Raw genomic sequence first — 22028 nt, forward strand, 5'->3', positions numbered from 1 at the left:
ACATTCCACTACAGAGGGCACTACTCTGTCACATTCCACTACAGAGGGCACTACTCTGTCACATTCCACTACAGAGGGCACTACTCTGTCACATTCCACTACAGAGGGCACTACTCTGTAACATTCCACTACAGAGGGCACTACTCTGTCACATTCCACTACAGAGGGCACTACTCTGTCACATTCCACTACAGAGGGCACTACTCTGTCACATTCCACTACAGAGGGCACTACTCTGTCACATTCCACTACAGAGGGCACTACTCTGTCACATTCCACTACAGAGGGCACTACTCTGTCACATTCCACTACAGAGGGCACTACTCTGTCACATTCCACTACAGAGGGCACTACTCTGTCACATTCCACTACAGAGGGCACTACCCTGTCACATTCCACAGTAGAGGACACTAACCTGTCACATTTCACTGTATGCTGGGTACTACTCTGGCACATTCAACAATAGAGGGCATTGCTCTGCCTCATCTCACTATATAGGGGCTACCCTGCCTGCCTCATCTCACTATACAGGGGCTCCACCCTGCCTCATCCTACTATACAGGGGCTCCACCCTGCCTCATCTCACTATACAGGGGCTCTACCCTGCCTGCCTCATCTCACTATATAGGGCTCCACCCTGCCTCATCTCACTATGTAGGGGCTCCACCCTGCCTTATCTCACTATACAGGGGCTCCACCCTGCCTCATCTCACTATATAGGGGCTCTGCCCCTGCCTCATCTCACTATACAGGGGCACTACTCTGCCTCATCTCACTATACAGGGGCTCTAATCTGCCTCATCCCACTATACAGGGGCTCTACCCTGCCTCATCTCACTATACATGGGGCTCTACCCTGCCTCATCTCACTATACAGGGGCTCCACCCTGCCTCATCTCACTATACATGGGGCTCTACCCTGCCTGCTTCATCTCACTATATAGGGCTCCACCCTGCCTCATCTTACTATGTAGGGGCTATACCCGGCCTCAACTCACTATACAGGGGCTCTACCCTGCCTCATCTCACTATACAGGGGCACTACTCTGCCTCATCTCACTATACAGGGGCTCCACCCTGCCTCATCTCACTATACAGGGACTCTACTCTGCCTCATCTCACTATACAGGGGCTCTACCCGACCTCATCTCACTATACAGGGGCTCCACCCTGCCTCATCTCACTATACATGGGGCTCTACCTTGCCTGCCTCATCTCACTATATAGGGCTCGACCCTGCCTCATCTTACTATGTAGGGGCTCTACCCTGCCTCAACTCACTATACAGGGGCTCTACCCTTGCCATACAGGGGCTCTACCCTGCCTCATCTCACTATACAGGGGCACTACTCTGCCTCATCTCACTATACAGGGGCTCTACCCTGCCTCATCTCACTATACAGGGGCTCTACCATTCCTCATCTTGCTATACATGGGGCTCTACCCTGCCTCATCTCACTATACAGGGGCTCTACCCTGCCTCATCTCACTATACAGGGGCACTACTCTGCCTCATCTCACTATACAGGGGCTCTACCCCTGCCTCCTCTTGCCATAAACAGGCTCTACCCTGCCTCATCTCACTATACAGGGGCACTACTCTGCCTCATCTCACTATACAGAGCACTACCCTGCCTCATCTCACTATACAGGGGCTCTACCATTCCTCATCTTGCTATACATGGGGCTCTACCCTGCCTCATCTCACTATACAGGGGCTCTACCCTGCCTCATCTCACTATACAGGGGCTCTACCCCTGCCTCATCTCACTATACAGGGGCACTACTCTACCTCATCTTGCTATACAGGGGCTCTACCCTGCCTCATCTCACTATACAGGGGCTCTACCCCTGCCTCATCTCACTATACAGAGGCACTACCCTGCCTCATCTCACTATACAGGGGCTCAACCCTGCCTCATCTCACTATACAGGGGCACTACTCTACCTCATCTTGCTATACAGGGGCTCTACCCTGCCTCATCTCACTATACAGGGGCTCTACCCCTGCCTCATCTCACTATACAGAGGCACTACTCTGCCTCATCTCACTATACAGGGGCTCAACCCTGCCTCATTTCACTATACAGGGGCTCTACCCTGCCTCATCTCACTATACAGAGGCTCTACCCCTGCCTCATCTTGCCATACAGAGGCTCTACCCTGCCTCATCTCACTATACAGGGGCTCTACCCTGCCTCATCTCACTATACAGGGGCTCTACCCTGCCTCATCTCACTATACGGGGGCTCTACCCTGCCTCATCTCACTATACAGGGGCTCTACCCCTGCCTCATCTTGCCATACAGAGGCTCTACCCTGCCTCATCTCACTATACAGGGGCTCTACCCTGCCTCATCTCACTATACAGGGGCTCTACCCCTGCCTTCTCTTGCCATACAGAGGCTCTACCCTGCCTCATCTCACTATACAGGGGCTCTACCCCTGCCTCCTCTTGCCATACAGAGGCTCTACCCTGCCTCATCTCACTATACAGGGGCACTACTCTGCCTCATCTCACTATACAGGGGCTCTACCCTGCCTCATCTCACTATACAGGGGCTCTACCATTCCTCATCTTGCTATACATGGGGCTCTACCCTGCCTCATCTCACTATACAGGGGCTCTACCCTGCCTAATCTCACTATACAGGGGCACTACTCTGCCTCATCTATCTATACAGTGGCACTACCCTGCCTCATCTCACTATACAGGGGTTCTACCCTGCGTCATGCCACTATACAGGGGCACTACTCTGCCTCATGTTACTGTACAGGGGCTCTACCCTGCCTCATCTCACTATTCAGGGGCTCTACCCTGCCTCATCCATCTTTACAGGGGCACTGCCCTGTCTCATCCAACTATACAGCGGAACCTTCCCCTCCCCATCTGACTATAAGGGGGACTTGCAGTCTTCGTCCATGAGCGAGACCGGCATGGGTGAGTGCTGCGAGTGCTGGCTGATACGGTGACTGTTGTGAAATTCGAACCTACAGTTAGGGGCGTCTAGTCCGTACGTTAGATTATACAGCAATTTGTGCTCATTCGAGATTATCATTGACACTGTGACACTGAGTGCAGTGACGAAGGCCCGGGTGAATACGTGTGATGTACAGGGAAAGTATCTCTGATTGCTCTCGGGGTATACTGCACACGGGTAACTCAATCTCTCAAGCGGACACAGCTATAGGATAAAGATGGTCCTGGTTCACTCGAGGGTACAGGAACAGTTGTAATTTCGATTCGACCAGCTACGACGAGTGGGGAGGAAATAACGTACACGTGAATTCATTCTAAATTGTTTCCCAAAAGATGCTAATTCTAGATTTAAATATTTAATGCCGTCGAATCAGTCACAAACTAGGTGGGCATGTACATGTGGTGGGGCGCTGTGCCGACCTAATTTGTGTGATATAGAGGTACATGATGCATGCCCAGAGCAAAGGAAACAGTGACATGTCTAAGGCCATGATACATGCCCAGGGCAAAGAAAACATGTTGATATATGTATGTGCATGATGCATACCAAGAGCAAAGGAGACATAATGACATGTTTTAGTGCATGATCCATCCCTAGTGACAAGGAACATAATGACATGTCTTAGTGCATGATCCATCCCTAGTGACAACACATAATGACATGTCTAAGTGCATGATCAATACCTAGTGACAAGGAAACATAATGACATGTCTAAGTGCATGATCCATACCTAATGACAAGGAAACAAAGTCGCATATGTAAGTCCATGATGCATACCTAGTGACAAGGAAACATAATGACATGTCTTTGTGCATGACCCATCCCTAGTGACAAGGAAACATAATTACATGTATAAGAGCATAATCCATCCCCAGTGACAAGGAAACATAATAACATGTCTAAGTGCACGATCCATACCTAGTGACAAGGAAACATAATGACATGTCTGAGTGCACGATCCATACCTAGTGACAAGGAAACATAATGACATGTCTAAGTGCACGATCCATATCTAGTGACAAGGAAACATTATAACATGTCTAAGTGCATGATCCATACCTAGTGACAAGGAAACATAATAACATGTCTAAGTGCACGATCCATACCTAGTGACAAGGAAACATAATGACATGTCTAAGTGCACGATCCATACCTAGTGACAAGGAAACATAATAACATGTCTAAGTGCACGATCCATACCTAGTGACAAGGAAACATAATGACATGTCTAAGTGCACGATCCATACCTAGTGACAAGGAAACATAATTACATGTCTAAGTGCACGATCCATACCTAGTGACAAGGAAACATAATGACATGTCTAAGTGCACGATCCATACCTAGTGACAAGGAAACATAATAACATGTCTAAGTGCACGATCCATACCTAGTGACAAGGAAACATAATGACATGTCTAAGTGCACGATCCATACCTAGTGACAAGGAAACATAATGACATGTCTAAGTGCACGATCCATACCTAGTGACAAGGAAACATAATTACATGTCTAAGTGCACGATCCATACCTAGTGACAAGGAAACATAATGACATGTCTAAGTGCACGATCCATACCTAGTGACAAGGAAACATAGTCGCATATAGTCCATGATGCATACCTAGTGCCATGGTAACATAATGACATGTTTAAGTTCATGAAGCATATCAGAGCAAAGTGCATGTGTAACATAATGACACATGTAAGTGTAATTACCTAGAACAGCGGATACATTGTGCCAGACGTAAACGCCAGCTGTAACCTGTTTCGTTATTTCATTTGTTTGGAGCAGCGCACTTAACTGCATAGAACATACATGTATATATGTAGCAGTTGTCACATACGACCACATGTAAGTGCATGATACATGTAGTGAAATCCCATTAATCTGAATCCCGTTTCGGACGATCTAGTAATTCGATAATCCGGACATTCGTTAATCCGGACGATTTCACTGGGAGTTTTACCGTTCGAATTAACAAGGTTACACTGTATTTAGAACAGTTGGGATACAGTGTCTCGTGTTAAATGGAGGGTGAGTTTGGTTGAAAGCCGCTTTGAGCAGTATTCAGATATATCACGGTGTGTTAGCTGCATTCGGGTGGAAATCCCAAAGTGATGCATCTCTTGGACGTTCACCACTTTGGTGGAGCCCACGGGCATGGTTCTGTGAAACCTAGAAAAACATAATAGGGGCGATCCGAGATTTGAACTCACGATCATAAGATTCAGCTCAGTGAATTGCGGGGGGGCCAGTCGTCTAAGGCGCCGCGATTCGCTGTGCAGAGTTGCGTCCCCTGGGCACGCCAGAAACCTATGATTGTGGGTTCGAATCCCGGTTCGCCCCGATTATGTTTCTAGGTTTGTCAGCACCATACCCGTGCTCGTGGGTTTCACCGAAGTGGTAAACGTCTGAGACCTGCATCACTTCGGGCTTTCCTCCTACATTAAGCTGACACGCCGTGATTTGACTGGAATACTGTTAAAAGCGGCGTTAAACCCAACTCACTCACTCACTCACTCAGTGAATTGCGGCGCCTTGGAATACTTGGCCTTCCATGAGCCCACTTGTAAAAGAAGTGCATGGTACATATTAATAACAGTTACGTATTTAGAACAACACTCACAAATATATTTCATGTACTTTTAACAGTTGATACAAAGTGAGGTTAATGAATGTTGATTTTCGCCGCAGTTCACAATTTTAAAGTTGCATCACGGCGGCTTGTAAATAATCGAATCTCACAATGTATTACAGATAGATACATATCATAAGGTTTATACCAAGAGCATTAGGTACACGGAGACACATACCATACTTGGTCAATACCAAGGGTAATAGGTACACGGAGAAACATACCATGCATGGTTCATTCCAAAGCATTTGGTACACGTTGGCACATGCCATGCTTGGTTCATACAGCGAGCATTAGGTACACGGAGACACATTCCATGTATGCTTCATACCTTGGTACGGGTGGACAAATACCATGCATGGTTCATACCAAGAGCATTAGGTACGGGTCGACAAATACCATGCATGGTTCATACCAAGAGCATTAGGTACTTGAGACACACCCCATGCATGGTTCATACCAGGAATATTAGGTACACGTTGACACATGCAATGCATGGTTCAAACCAAGAGCATTAGGTACTTGAGAAATATCCCACGCATAGTTCATACCTACAACATTAGGTACACGTTGACACACACCTTCATGGTCCATACAAAGAGCATTAGGTACTTGAGACACACACCATGCATGGTTCATACCAAGAGCACTAGGCACGGGTGGACACATACCATGCATGATTCATACCAAGAACATTAAGCACAGGTGGACACACACCATGCATGGTTCATACCAAGAGCATTAGGTACTTGAGACACACACCATGCATGGTTCATACCAACAGCACTAGGCACGGGTGGACACATACCATGCATGATTCATACCAAGAACATTAAGCACAGGTGGACACACACCATGCATGGTTCATACCAAGAGCATTAGGTACTTGAGACACACACCATGCATGGTTCAAACCAAGAGCATTAGGTACGGGTGGACACACACCATGCATGGTTCATACCAAGAGCACTAGGTACGGGTGGACACACACCATGCATGGTTCATACCAAGAGCATTAGGTACTTGAGACACACACCATGCATGGTTCATACCAAGCGCACTAGGTACGTGTGGACACACACCATGCATGGTTCAAACCAAGAGCACTAGGTACGTGTGGACACACACCATGCATGGTTCATACCAAGAGCACTAGGTACGTGTGGACACACACCATGCATGGTTCATACCAAGAGCACTAGGTACGGGTGGACACACACCATGCATGGTTCATACCAAGAGCACTAGGTACGGGTGGACACACACCATGCATGGTTCATACCAAGAGCACTAGGTACGGGTGGACACACACCATGCATGGTTCATACCAAGAGCATTAGGTACTTGAGACACACACCATGCATGGTTCATACCAAGAGCATTAGGCACGGGTGGACACATACCATGCATGGTTCATACCAAGAGCACTAGGTACGTGTGGACACACACCATGCATGGTTCAAACCAAGAGCACTAGGTACGTGTGGACACACACCATGCATGGTTCATACCAAGAGCACTAGGTACGTGTGGACACACACCATGCATGGTTCATACCAAGAGCACTAGGTACGGGTGGACACACACCATGCATGGTTCATACCAAGAGCACTAGGTACGGGTGGACACACACCATGCATGGTTCATACCAAGAGCATTAGGTACTTGAGACACACACCATGCATGGTTCATACCAAGAGCACTAGGCACGGGTGGACACATACCATGCATGGTTCATACCAAGAGCACTAGGTACGGGTGGACACACACCATGCATGGTTCATACCAAGCGCACTAGGTACGGGTGGACACGCACCATGCATGGTTCATACCAAGCGCACTAGGTACGGGTGGACACACACCATGCATGGTTCATACCAAGAGCACTAGGTACGGGTGGACACACACCATGCATGGTTCATACCAAGAGCATTAGGTACTTGAGACACACACCATGCATGGTTCATACCAAGAGCATTAGGTACTTGAGACACACACCATGCATGGTTCATACCAAGCGCACTAGGTACGGGTGGACACACACCATGCATGGTTCATACCAAGAGCACTAGGTACGGGTGGACACACACCATGCATGGTTCATACCAAGAGCACTAGGTACGTGTGGACACACACCATGCATGGTTCATACCAAGAGCATTAGGCACGGGTGGACACACACCATGCATGGTTCATACCAAGAGCACTAGGTACGGGTGGACACACACCATGCATGGTTCATACCAAGAGCACTAGGCACGGGTGGACACATACCATGCATGGTTCATACCAAGAGCACTAGGTACGGGTGGACACACACCATGCATGGTTCATACCAAGCGCACTAGGTACGGGTGGACACACACCATGCATGGTTCATACCAAGAGCACTAGGTACGGGTGGACACACACCATGCATGGTTCATACCAAGAGCACTAGGCACGGGTGGACACATACCATGCATGGTTCATACCAAGAGCACTAGGTACGGGTGGACACACACCATGCATGGTTCATACCAAGAGCATTAGGTACTTGAGACACACACCATGCATGGTTCATACCAAGAGCATTAGGCACGGGTGGACACATACCATGCATGGTTCATACCAAGAGCACTAGGTACGGGTGGACACACACCATGCATGGTTCATACCAAGAGCATTAGGTACTTGAGACACACACCATGCATGGTTCATACCAAGCGCACTAGGTACGGGTGGACACACACCATGCATGGTTCATACCAAGAGCACTAGGTACGGGTGGACACACACCATGCATGGTTCATACCAAGAGCACTAGGTACGTGTGGACACACACCATGCATGGTTCATACCAAGAGCATTAGGCACGGGTGGACACATACCATGCATGGTTCATACCAAGAGCACTAGGTACGTGTGGACACATACCATGCATGATTCATACCAAGCGCACTAGGTACGGGTGGACACACACCATGCATGGTTCAAACCAAGCGCACTAGGTACGGGTGGACACACACCATGCATGGTTCATACCAAGAGCACTAGGTACGGGTGGACACACACCATGCATGGTTCATACCAAGAGCACTAGGTACGGGTGGACACACACCATGCATGGTTCATACCAAGAGCACTAGGCACGGGTGGACACATACCATGCATGGTTCATACCAAGAACATTAGGTAGACGTTGACACATGCCATGCATGGTTCATACGGATAACCCACAATGAAACCAATGCATATGGTTGTCACATTCGTGATTAGGTAATTAAATACGTTCAACCAGATTTCATAACAACGCATCAAATACCCTCAAAGTCTCCTCAATCATCTGCCAGACCTTGGGTAAGGTGTGAGTCAAACAATCTGCCCTCTCAAGCAATGGACAGGACAAAAACGCGAAAAAAGACAGTTGTACATTTGCTCTCTTTCCAAGCAGAGAGCATTTTAAATATAGAGTATGATGGTATATGTGAAGTATTTGTCTTCGGGCCACGTGACTTGAGACAACGTCTACCCCTGCCCGGGGCTCTCAGTATGGGGTGCAGTGGGGTGGAAGGGAGATGAGCCCCTAGGGTCTCAGGTGCGGCTTATTGTAAAGGAGCGTCCTCGCCCGAAGACGTCACATTACCTTGATGGCTGCAATAAAGCACTTCAAAGGCGTCATCACAGTTAACACAGCTATCACATACGTATTGAACTGTTTATGAAGGCAAAGAAAACCACGAAATATGTGCATTGTCATTATCAAGGGAAATAAATAATTGGTTTACGAAATAATACTTTCGTCATCTACAATATATTTGTCCATCTATAATATGTAGTCCAAAGTTCATAACATGAGAATCAGGCTGTGATGTTGCATGTCAAGTAACACAGCAAAGCTTTTCACACAGCTACCTGTTTTACAACAATATTAAACAGCGTGAACTGGTGTTCAGGGTGTGACGCAACGGCTAACAGAATAAGCGATAACCAAGCTGGGCATTTATACCATAAATGACAATCAAACACGTGTTAACGAATGGCTGCTCTGACCTACAGACAGCCCACTACCCCTTAAGACAGTACGGGTGGTAAAGGAAGGAAAAACAATAATTTCCAGGAATATTTAATCCGATAACACTTAAGTTTTGTGAACTGCATATAATTAATTATATGCAGAGCAATGCGCACATTTGTTTAAATCGGACATATATGGTCCTGGATAAGGGCGGTGTCTGTCCAGAAGGGCCAACATAAGCATGCCGACGGTTTGTCGGGATGAACAAAACACGTGTACCCATGTCCATACATATATGTATTGTGTCCATACACATTGGTGTTTACAGCCACATAAATCATTCTGACAGGTAGAATTGTACAAGTGTTGTGAGACATACATTGCACGTAAAAGTACTTCAGAGACCTGGCGTCGTCCCAGACCAGTCAATTGCCGCAGCGTCGGCATGTTTGATGCTTGTTACAACTCACCACCCCCTCACAGAGCCCTGACCCCCGGCGTGGCGCTGTGCGGCGCTGAGGGTGTGAATACTGCTACGTTAGCCTAGTTTATGACGATATTTATGCATAGTGGTTCATGCATGCGGAAACTACAGCACGAAGTATCAATGGGCGGGTGACAAAACCACACTTAAGTCTATTGCTCTACTGCTTTATCCATTTCTCTGCTCAGGGTTGTGAAAATGTGTCTTTGAAAAGAGATTTGTTAATTTGTCATTCAAACCTTTCAGTAGTGATTTTATTACCATTTTCACCCTTTACGTGTTGCAGTGTTCATACAGAAGACCATCCTTTACTTACACTACAGAGGCTGACGCCGTGATATAACTGGAATATTGTTGAAAGCGGCATTAAACACAACTCACTCACTCACAGGGGCTGTAGGTAGTCCAAAGTGCTAGCTCCAACTCACGTCGAAAATCTGGACTCGATTCCCCACATGGGTACAGTTTGTATAGCCGTTCCTGATGCTTCTCCTACATTGGAATTATGCTAAAACAACTGACTCACTTACATGTTTAGAAACAAAAACGCCACCTTTATTTTAACAGATATTATGTTTTACACAAATGTGACAATGAAAGCAAATAAACCCTGGTGACGTTGTTATAAGAATGTAGAATGCAGTCTTGTTAAGACCATTAGGCAGCCTATTTTACATTCCTATTCACTCCCTGGTTCAGACAAATGTATTGTTCAGAGCATGTTGTTCAGTAATGTATCATCATATGATCTACATATCTTAACTGATGGGGTGGTGGGGTAGCCTAGCGGTTATAGCGCTCGTTCGTCAGGCAGAAGACCCGGGTTCGATTCCCCACATGGGTACAATGTATGAAGCCCATTGCTGGTGTCCCCCGCCGTGATATTCTTAGAATATTGCTAAAAGCGGCGTAAAACCATGCTCACTCACTCACTAACTGATGGGGTGGTGGGGTAGCCTAGTGATTATATTGTCGTTCGTCACGCTGAAGCCATTCTAGGTGTCCCGCCGCCGTGGACTCTATTGACTAAAGCGGCGTAAAACTCTACTCACTCACTCCTAGGTAATGAAGAAGAACTTCTGAAGCTATGACGGCCAATGCAAAATATCAATGACTTCAATTAAAAGTTATTCTAAATGGCATGCGTGTCATACCTTAAGAACAAATACACGATACATAAACTTTTGTGTATTAAAGGGTGGTTAACGTGTTTGTTCGTTATGGTGACCGAGGTTCGATTCCCAACATCCAATGAAGCCCACTCATTGTGTCCCTAGGCATGACGTAGCTGGAATACTGTAGCGTTCTCAAACAATACTCACACACTGTAAAAGAAGCGTAGGAAATCAAGCTTAAGCGTTTTAGTTATTTCTTTTCAGGTTACCCCATTAAACGTCAGAAGACACGACCCTGAATGCTCTAAATGAAACGATAATGTGAAAATCGCAGTGAGGTGTCATTTGCTTCCCCAGCCGAAGGAGTCAACAGTGGGATGTTTCATTTACCGACGATAAGCCGCTGAATATTTTGCTTAATCTACAGAAATGTTTTGTTTGTCAAGGTTTGGAGTTTGTTTTGTTATCTACAAACATCAACCTGCGCAGCACGGTCATACTAATGTTTGTTTGGATGGGTGTGCAATTCAGGTTCGTTGAAAAGAGATTCTTAACCCTGTTTAAAGTTTTGAATACCTGTCAAGGCAGAATTATTATTCATTATGTTTACTTATACCTTCCAAGCACATTCAAAATGAAAAGAGTATCAAATGAGATTTTCAAATCTAAGCATGTGCACTTCAGTGAAAGCCATATACCTAGTCATGTTTCAACCGATGTATGTTTGACATGAAAATACAGGAGAAATATTTTAGACATGTATTTAAATACGTATGCAATAACTGCCTTGGTCCCATTCAGCTCGCCATAAAGCAGAGTTTCACCGCTCTATGTGTGAAAAGATCCTTCCAGTGCGCTAATGCATTGAGACGAAATACTTCAGCATAATGGCTATGACAACGACGGCACTTAACATATAATTGATATACTAAAATGAATGCACTAACTTGATAGAGTTGCGTTTAGTGGAGGCTGTCTGTTTCTCCTCCACCTTAAAACACATATTATATCAACCTATACATACAACACGTGCATGCATGTATCTACTTTACCTTAAAACATAAATCATATCAACGTATACATACAACACGTGCATGCATGTTTCTTCTTCACCTTAAAACACATATTATATCAACGTATACATACAACACGTGCATGCATGTTTATTCTTCACCTTAAAACACATATCATATCAACGTATACATACAAGACGTGCATGCATGTATCTCCTTTACCTTAAAACACATATAATATACAACGTATACATACAACACGTGCAAACATGTTTATTCTTCACCTTAAAATACATATTATATCAACGTATACATACAACACGTGCATGCATGTTTATTCTTCACCTTAAAACACATATCATATCAACGTATACATACAAGACGTGCATGCATGTATCTCCTTTACCTTAAAACACATATAATATACAACGTATACATACAACACGTGCAAACATGTTTATTCTTCACCTTAAAATACATATTATATCAACGTATACATACAACACGTGCATGCATGTTTATTCTTCACCTTAAAACACATATCATATCAACGTATACATACAAGACGTGCATGCATGTATCTCCTTTACCTTAAAACACATATAATATACAACGTATACATACAACACGTGCAAACATGTTTATTCTTCACCTTAAAATACATATTATATCAACGTATACATACAACACGTGCATGCATGTTTATTCTTCACCTTAAAACACATATCATATCAACGTATACATACAAGACGTGCATGCATGTATCTCCTTTACCTTAAAACACATATAATATACAACGTATACATACAACACGTGCAAACATGTTTATTCTTCACCTTAAAATACATATTATATCAACGTATACATACAACACGTGCATGCATGTTTATTCTTCACCTTAAAACACATATTATATCAACGTATACATACAACACGTGCATGCATATTTTTCTCCATTTTAAAACACATGTTATAAACAACCTATATATTTAACATTCTCATACATGTTTCTCCTTCACCTTTAAACACGCTAAATACAACGTATACATTCAATATATGTATACATTTTACACGTGTATGCTACTTTAAACATATATTCAACACGTGGAAAGGTAGGGCATACATGTAAGGTCAATATTCGCCATATAACATCTCATAAAACCTATATAAACTTATTTTGGAAAAGAGATGCCCATGGGCCCAGGTGCTAAGGGACCCATACCGTTCACGACACAGGGACCATGGCCTCTCGTCAAACTGGTCGGTGGTATCCCGACTGATTGAATATAAAGGCTGCCTGTAAACGTGCCATCATTAAACGTCTTCTATTTTCTACTTTATCCGGGCAACATTTATTTCAGCAATTTGGCAGTTATAAAACCACCGACTGGAACATGGCCTCCTGTAAAAGAGGAGTTTGTTCGGCAGGGAAGAAACCAAACTGGACTTAATAGATGACCTTGTCTCACTCCAGTGCACTGCTGTACTTCTCTCGTCGTCGTTTGAAATGGAAGGATAATTGTTAATAATTTTCTGTATTCAAACCTTACTGTCATCTGGGTGCATTGTCAAACCCATATACTACCCTTTAAAATCAGGTTTTTCAGACGACTCATACAGTTTGGGTATACATGTTTAAAATGCAGCCAAATCAGTGATTTATGAGACATGTATAATGTTCATTTACACGAACTATATATGTCTATCTTGATATTAATGTGTATTTATTTTCCCGATAAGTAATTTCCCGACATTCGACTTTTGACGGAAGTTATTGAGCCAGTTTGAAGTAATTCTGTTGTTCTTGAGCATTTATCGACATATAAGTTGGTTTGATCTATCCACCAAAATGTGTTTGTATAATTTATGTATTTATAATTTTGTTTTACATGAAAAAACAAGAGCCACATATACCGTCGTTATGTTATATGCGGTAAGATACGCTACAAGGCATATAACTGCATCTGTTTAGTGTAATTAGTAGTTTAGTATGCTGCTAACTAATAATGTTACCACGTTTCTATAACCGTATGCAGTGAATAGCGAAACAAATATGAAAGACTTGGGGTTCTAAGCTATTATTGTAATATCGTATACAGTGTTGACTAGGATGTACTGAATGATCGAACTATAGATACAGAAAAAATGTCCATGATCTGATTAAAAACATCGATGACAAGCAAAAATACTTTGGTATTCATTAAGACAAAGTGCGTAATTCTATGTCAGTCAAGGATCAGGGGCATCTCATTTACCTCTCAATTGCATCAGCTGATTCTTGATCATGACAGACCATCTTATGAATAATTAAAGGAAATATAGGAAATCCTTGGAGCTGTACTATTCCTGAAAACGAGATGGCTTTTGTTATATTTGTGCGCGCGACGTGTATGTACGCGAGTATGGCTTCATTGTGACGTGTATGTACATGTCCTAGTATGCCTTCAGTGTGACGTGTATGTACATGCATGAGTATGCCTTCAGTGTGACGTGTATGTGCATGCACGAGTATGCCTTCATTGTGACGTGTATGTAATCTCCCAGTATGCCATCAGTGTGACGTGTATGTACATAAGCGAGTATGGCTTCAGTGTGACGTGTATGTACATGCACGAGTATGCCTTCATTGTGACGTGTATTTACATGTCCCAGTATGCCTTCAGTATGACGTGTATGTACATGCGCGAGTATGGCTTCAGTGTGACGTGTATGTACATGTCCTAGTATGCCTTCAGTGTGACGTGTATGTAATCTCCCAGTATGCCATCAGTGTGACGTGTATGTACATGCACGAGTATGCCTTCATTGTGACGTGTATTTACATGTCCCAGTATGCCTTCAGTATGACGTGTATGTACATGCGCGAGTATGGCTTCAGTGTGACGTGTATGTACATGTGCTAGTATGCCTTCAGTGTGACGTGTATGTACATGTGCTAGTATGCCTTCAGTGTGACGTGTATGTACATGTGCTAGTATGCCTTCAGTGTGACGTGTATGTACATGTCCAAGCATACCTTCAGTGTGACGTGTATGTACATGTGCTAGTATGCCTTCAGTGTGACGTGTATGTACATGTCCCAGTATGCCTTCAGTGTGACGTGTATGTACATGTCCAAGCATACCTTCAGTGTGACGTGTATGTACATGTGCTAGTATGCCTTCAGTGTGACGTGTATGTACATGTGCTAGTATGCCTTCAGTGTGACGTCTCAGTACAAGCAAGGGATAAACAACTGGGTAGGACATGGTTATACAGTTTTGTGAATAACATGATATTACCTATACACAGAGATTAACAAGACGAACAAACAGAGAAGACTTCCTCTGTTAACTTGGTAAATTAACCGTCCAAAGTCACCCAAAGTCACCCAAATATTCAGCTTCATCCAGTCGTTTGAAGAATGAACACGACGAAAACTGTGCATCAGCTTTGTATCCAATGTCATGTGATTAAATGTCAGCAATAAAACTATTAAAAGACACCTATAACCAAATAATCTTACATCTATCTAGGAGGTTTTTTCAACGCAAAAAAAAATTTGCTGTTGTATTTTATTGTGGCTATTACAGTTGCCTGAGAGAGGTAATGTCGTTCTGTTATATTTGTAAAGGAACGTTTTGGTATGATCAAAGCAGTATGTTCGCACTGTTGAATTAAACTGTCACCGACCTGGGCGAGTAACAAGTGACCATTATTTACAGCTCTCGTTAAGTGTATGCATGAACAGAAATACCAAGGGACAATTCACTGCTGGCAAATTCATGACTGACCAACCAAAGATGGCCGAATCCACGTAAATTGCTTTTACCTTGCAAATTAAGGCTGCGTCAGTACACCTGGATTAATTATTTATCGATAGAGTTAATAACACACAGGTGGAAATCTTTGTATACTTGTCATTGTCTACAACGTCTGGCAGTATTGCTTGTACGAGTCGATGGACAAGACAAATACGCACACATTTGTCACGACAAATATTTCTCTGTCCTTTGAATGCTGCGCTGTGATTGTTTGTAGTAAAGAAACAAATGAGCACTGCCAGCGAAATTTACTGAGACATTTATCAATAATTTAACCCAAATGAAATTGATTTTCTTTGAAAAGTAATTCTTGGTATATTATAGCCATAATACATGAACCTGAAATCTTACCATGTTGCCCTTGTTTGTAGAGCCGTCACAAGTTATTTGGGGCTGTCGGGTAGCCTAGTGGTTAAAGCGTTCGTTCGTCACGCCGAAGACCCGGGTTCGATTCCCGACATGGGTACAATGTGTGATGCCCATTTCTGGTGTCCCCCGCCGTGATATTGCTGGAATATTGCTAAAAGCGGCGTAAAACTATACTCACTCACTCACAAGTTATTTATGTTCACTTGTAACCAAATAAAATGTAACTTTACTTGTAAGCAGCAAAAATAATTCAAAGTTAGAATTTCGTTTCTACTAAATCAGTAATTGCTATGCTGCGCTGGATTGTCTGGTCCACTTTCACTGGACTGTAAGGTTAGGACCCCCTTGTCGCAGAAGCATTGCAAACCAGCAAACAAACATTTACTTCTTTATGCACATTTATGCACCTTGTGTCATTACAGAATTTCAGTGATCCATTCATATAATTGTCACCTCATTTTGCCTTTTATGCCTAATGGAAAACGTTTCGGCACATAATCGAGTCTTATTGTTATCAGGCGTTGATGTGTTATATTTATTACTATAGACAAAAGGATTTGAACAAAACAGTAATTATAGCTCTGATGTCAGTCAGCAAATATATTTCTTTTTCGCATGGATAGAGTTTACGCGGCTGCAAACTATCATATCTCAGTAATGAAAGTAGATTAGTGCGAGTTGTGAAACCGCCCCATGCATTCTTTCCTAGCTTCCTTCCGACATTACAACACCTCGGGCTCTGCAACAATCACTCGGGGACCATTAACCGACGACTACCTTCAACTGACGCCCGCCTTGGGTGTATCTGCCTTGAAGGTGTTTGGGATTGATCCACACTAAGATTACCTGACCAGTGGCCACTTAACAGGCAACCTGTGTTCACCTGGGACTGACCGGGACGTCGGGTCAAGCCAGGTGCGCCCATTCACCTGGAACTTGTCATCAATTATCAAGTTGACCATTGAATGAGTCCGCTCATGGAAGGAAGGACACTCGGCGATTTGAACACAAGGTTAATGAAAAGTAATGGTTTTATTGTGGAGAAAATCTGGATTATAAACTCATTAGTTTGTAATCTATTTTTGTTATCTTTTATCATAGAATGCTAATGGATTAACAATCAAGAATATGCATTTAATTCGGTATACATGTATTAATGAAACGCGCTTATCTTCAACAGGAGGGCGGATTGTTCACAACATGTTAAAGATTTCAGAGATCTGTAGAAACTTGTATTGTATGTAATTAGGAGAGCCAGCGCGTATGTACGGGCTGGTTATTACGGAAAGAAAGGCGGCTTGAAGAGTGTGTCTGGAAATCCTTGATTTAATTTGTTCCCTTTGAAACTATAAATTTGCTAATTGGAAAGAACCCCTGTACCTGTGATTGTCTGTACATTGTCAAAGAAGGCCATTGTAAGTTCATGAATATATGTAGGAATGAGCGTGCAACAAACGAGGGTTTTATTGTAAGCCTAACATTGAGGACTCTCGTTCACTTAAAGGTAAAGTAAATCGTTATTACGTGGCTTGTCATCTCGTGGAAATTATTGCTAGATATACCAAGATCTGTATTTCAACGGCTATAGAATAACGGATACAGTGTGATCAATTCCTAACTTCAATCCATTCTACCTAACACTCTATTGAACCGTACCTATGATTCGAATATTGACAATCGTGCAATTTGTTATTTTAGCTAAAAGGCTGTACTTGTTCTTCAGGGTACTCGACAGTACAACATTGCTGGCACAAGTTGATTGACAGTTAAACTAGTAACGCTTGAATTCCTTTGCAAGGGAAATGGTGTAGATTGTTCTGGGCGACTCCATCCACCTGGCCGCTACAGACTACTCTGGAACTCGCATCATCAGCAGTATTCGTGTAACGAACAACATCCACTTCCAGGAACCATTTCTAAGACACGTCTCCAGTTCCAGCAGCCTAACCGATGGTGGTTGCACGTGGACGTCTTTGACCGTCACGCGCAGATGCACGCCGAACCCGCTCATCGTTGCCAATGGTTACGCGTGTTGTTACCCAAGATAATTTCAGCACCGCATGCTATGTAAGCGACTGACCCTAGTACGATTTATTTTATTAATGGATACCGGTAGAAACGCAAGCCAATCAATAGATTTGGGCGTTCTACTCTCACGCCAGCCGATGTGGGTCTTGGTAGCAATGGGAGGCCGAGATGCTGCTTGCCAAATATAACCACCAGTCACATTCTAGCAGTATATGTTTGGAATTGGAACTAAACCCCATTTTTTTTCATTGTTATACGCTTCACCTTAATATTCTGATTTAATCCAGCTTTCCTTTAAAACATCTCCTGAATAAATAAAATGTAGTATGTATTATAGATGAGTCATCGTGTTTTCGGATGTGTGGGGTTTGTTAGTGAGTGCATGTTGTTTAATGGCCCAGTCAGTGGTATTCCAGACATGACAAGAGTGTATTTCAGACACACGAGTAGTTGATAGAGAGAGCAACGATCGAAGGCATTCGTGTTACGATGCCACACATTATAACAACCAAATCCTCATTCGTGTCTGCCCAAACTACATCTATCCTATTCTTCGCGATTTCTCGGGAGATTTGTGATTAACCAATGACATACATGCACAATAGTGTTTGTATGTTTGTTTATAGTTTAACGCCGCACTCAGCAATAATTAAGCTATATTACAACGGTCTGTAAATGATCGAGTCTGGACCAGACAATTCAGTGATTAACATCATGACCATCGATCTACGCAGTTGGCATACGATGACATGCATCAACCAAGTCAGCGAGCCTGACCACCCGATCCCGTTAGTCGCCTCTCACGACAAGCATGGGTTGCTGAAGACCAATTCTAACCACGATCTTAACGGGGTATTTCTGAAAGAGATTTCTGAATCGTTTATAACGATATCATATCTTTAACTGTTATAATTTCTAATCGATTATTGTTCCTTATGCCTAAATGCTAAATAACCGATCGGCTTTATTTAATTTAAAAGAAAAATAATTGTTCCATAACTCTTAAAGTAGAAGCCGTCGTTAGATGGTACTAAATTCACATTTTGTGTGGTATATTACGCGGTATATTTGACGAGTTGACTTTAAGTCTATGATACAAGGCTTCTTCGCTTCCTATGGGTGAGAGGCTGACTTAAACATGACATTAAAGGACACTCGATACACAACAGTTCGAGCTGCGCAGTGAACACAAAGCCATACCAGCAGCCAACCTTGTCATGATACTCTAATTCCTTAACATTAGCGCTGTATGTCCATTTGACCATTCTCAGCTGTTGTTCCGTGATATATTCTTTTCAATAAAGACTACTTTTCCATTGGATAATATTCACGTGTCATGATCCTGGTTGGTGTTTAGGGCAATAAGTTGGCATTTGTTGGCATCACATGTGTATTATTGCCATGTGATCTGAATGTCCTTGAAATTGGAACTCGAGACTTTGGTGAGGCTGTGCGTGTGACACAATTCAATCCCCAACATAATATGAATATTTTGCAGTTACCTTTCAACGATACTATGGCTGCCCTTATCGTTGAGAAAAAAAATCAAATCTGGTTGCGGTATTTCGTGACCTTGTTTGGTGTAGATGATCTCATTTTACAGTCGTTGTCCAAGATACCTTTCGCTTTTGGGACAAACTGCAGAACATGAACGTATATTACAGAAGAGAATACCTGTAATATTGACCTTTTAACGAATACGCAAGATATAGATTTATGTGTGTGGGTCATGTGAGTTTATATTCCCACCTGTTTGTATGTAACACACGCCAGCAGCAATGCTTAATCACCTCAATGCCCTTCACGTCCTTAATGCCCTTCGAGACCACAAAACTTACACATGTTTGCCAAAGCCGGACCTTCAGCTCACAAATACCAGATGTATTTTAAATGTAAATAATTTCAAAAATGATACTCTAAATCGTATTTGTATGCAATAAATAAATGCAATACAGGTAACCTGCATTGTGTTTCAATATCCTTTCAAACTACATCGTCATATCAAAATTAAGGTTCATTTTTATCTGTCAAACACGACGTATGTTTTTAAAATGCTTTTGAAGCATAATATTTTCTATTAAATTATAAACAGGGTAGCTATGAAAGTTCCATAATGATTCCGTCTACGAAACTGACTTGCTCCAAAGTGGACCTAAATTACCGACTATGAATGGAACACATTTTGGCACAGTCATGTTTCTGGTAGGTGAAACTTTACTGGGTTATATAGGTCCGTGGTTAATGAAAAGCTGTAAATGGTCGTCAAGGGTGCTATTTCAAGATGAACCCAAGAGTTTGAATATTCATGCTTTGTTGTTGTGAGAAACTTTGAACAAAACAAACATCCATACTCTAGTGATTCCTACACAGGGGATGTGAGATGCTGCTCTTGTCATTGCATTAATTTGCTGGAAGTTCAAGTCAGTGAGAACCAATCGATAAAGTGCACTGTGTAACCCTCTTCGGATCATCTCTCCCGTAGACAGATAGTTTGGTCACGCCTCGCTAGTACAGCCAATCCAATTCCCGTTTTCAGATCTGCTGTCATTAACGACCAATCAACTTAGAGCTAGTTTACCCATCCACTCCTCTTGTGTTGTTCCCCAGCATGTGTCTGGAACCATCAGGGACATTTCGTGGTGCTATCAAATATAGATAAAAACTTTCTCAAGCAGCAAAACCGTTTGGTTCGTGTTTTGGTAAATCTCCATGGAAACGAGGCGGTGATTTTGGTGCAGGATTATCGACTGTCAATTAAAGTTGTCAATTATGTTTGTGATTTGTCCTTGCTGTCCCGGAGATAATGGGTGCACGGTCCAAACAGTCTCAGTAGGCGAGATGAGTTAACCACAAACAGGGTGAAATACGAGTCCAAGACAGCCATTAATACAACTACAACACATCCATTTGAAAAAAAATTACAACTTATCCTTTACTGTTTTCCGAAAAAGTAAAAAATTTTAAAATAAATATATTTTAGCCATTTCTGAATAGATCTCTCCCGCTTGTTGCGGAGTCTTGAGTGACACCCCGATAGGGTTAACAGACCCCTCCGAAGCATGCATTGTATTCTTAACATGAAAATTAGTGTTCGGGAATGTATGATTATACAAATGAAATCTACAAATAGTGTTAATAGCAATTCTGCTGACGCAGGGGGATATTAAGGTTACACGCTCTGTTGCCGAAGACAATGTTGAGAGGAGCAGGTAGGTTCATGGAGTCTGTGTGAAAATCTTGACTTCCCAAGTGTTTGGCAATCAGAGTACAATAGAGTTTATTTACGTTGCTTCTCCCCTGTTGTCACATCTAAGTTTAGTAATTTTATGGTTTATATGCATTCGTTGTGTTAATATTAAAATCTAAACAGATGAATAAAGTGGACAATGTAATGTGTGTGGTTATTCTATAAAAGAACGGGGCGGTCGGGTAGCCTAGTGGTTAAAGCGTTCGTTCGTCACGCCGAAGACCCGGGTTCGATTCCCGACATGGGTACAATGTGTGAAGCCCATTTCTGGTGTACCCCGCCGTGATATTGCTGGAATATTGCTAAAAGCTGCGTAAAACCTCACTCACTCACTCTATAAAAGAACGTGGAGAAAA

The 22028-nt window shown here is 43.0% G+C and overlaps 1 long non-coding RNA gene across 1 annotated transcript in view; it reads left to right on the plus strand.

Moving 5' to 3' along the window:
• The window catches only part of LOC124147089, a 42604-nt gene extending 23860 nt beyond the window's left edge, over positions 1-18744 (plus strand). The window contains exons 2-3 of the long non-coding RNA XR_006862758.2: positions 17107-17420; positions 18121-18744. This is a non-coding gene — a long non-coding RNA (uncharacterized LOC124147089). The remainder of the gene's footprint in view (positions 1-17106; positions 17421-18120) is intronic.
• The last annotated feature ends 3284 nt before the right edge of the window (positions 18745-22028 follow it).

This window comes from Haliotis rufescens, unplaced genomic scaffold (assembly GCF_023055435.1).
Source record: "Haliotis rufescens isolate VD_foot unplaced genomic scaffold, xgHalRufe1.0.p SCAF_1, whole genome shotgun sequence".
Taxonomy (NCBI): domain Eukaryota; kingdom Metazoa; phylum Mollusca; class Gastropoda; order Lepetellida; family Haliotidae; genus Haliotis; species Haliotis rufescens.